Source organism: Gregarina niphandrodes (genome assembly GCF_000223845.1).
Source record: "Gregarina niphandrodes unplaced genomic scaffold scaffold00193, whole genome shotgun sequence".
NCBI lineage: Eukaryota > Apicomplexa > Conoidasida > Eugregarinorida > Gregarinidae > Gregarina > Gregarina niphandrodes.
In genome coordinates, this window is record NW_011645954.1 from 883 (window position 1) to 1810 (window position 928).

The 928-nt window shown below is 53.6% G+C and overlaps 2 non-coding genes across 2 annotated transcripts; one reads left to right on the plus strand and one right to left on the minus strand.

The window, feature by feature from the left end:
• Positions 1–119: 119 nt before the first annotated feature.
• On the minus strand, positions 120–192 carry GNI_222780. The gene has a single exon. It is a non-coding gene; the product is annotated as a tRNA-Asn (tRNA).
• Positions 193–608: 416 nt separating this feature from the next.
• GNI_222790 lies at positions 609–681 on the plus strand. Its single transcript has one exon. It is a non-coding gene; the product is annotated as a tRNA-Ala (tRNA).
• Positions 682–928: the final 247 nt, after the last annotated feature.

A 928-nucleotide genomic window follows, 5' to 3' on the forward strand; every position in this document is an offset into this window, starting at 1 on the left:
TATCCCTCTGTCCGTGCGGGTCGAACCGGCAGCTGTGGACCAAACTAACGGAAACGACGAAGAGGACCAAACTAACGGAACGACGAAGAGGATGAGTTGGAACGCTGTTGACGTGCAATCGGTATCGGCAGGGATCGAACCTGCGACTTTGTGGTTAACAGCCACACGCTCTGCCGACTGAGTTACGAAACCGCGGTAACTCGCCCTTCATCTTGCAGTAAAGATGTGGTGGTACGATCGGGGACAGTGGCAGGAGTGGGAATCGTGACGGTAATGTTGTCACAAATATTGTGACCCCCCAAATCCGACCTTGGTACCGCTTCCCCTAGACTCCGACCTTTCACGGTTTTGGTAAAGTGCTTAGCGAGGGTGTGCTACGATTTCCCACCACCCCCCGCGTGGGTGCCAACATTTCTATCACGGATCTCGATGTGGGTTGTACTTATTGTTGTGGCTCCTGGCTGGCGAATCGACAGATGAGATGCACCGACCAACTGTTCGACCCAACTGTTGTGTTACAGATTCGAACCAGTTATCGGTCGTCCAATGTGGCAGCGGATATATGTGCTGGAAATAGCATGGTGTCATAGCATCGCACCCCACAGCCGGAGCGTCTAGCTCAAATGGTAGAGCGCTCGCTTAGCATGGGAGAGGCACTGGGATCGATACCCAGGTCGTCCACTGCGGAAGTTGATGTATTGACCATGCCGGGGATAGCATGGTCGCACACTGTCGCACTCCACACCTTAGAGTGCTCGCGTAGCGCTGAGATCGATACCCAGGTCGTCCAATGCGGCAGTTGATGTATTGGCCATGCCGGAGATATCAGACCATAAACACTGGGATGTGACTTAGGTGAGACCTACGAGGCAAAGCTGGGCTAAAGCAAGACAGTATTCCACCAGTCACGTGAACGATTCGGGTGCTA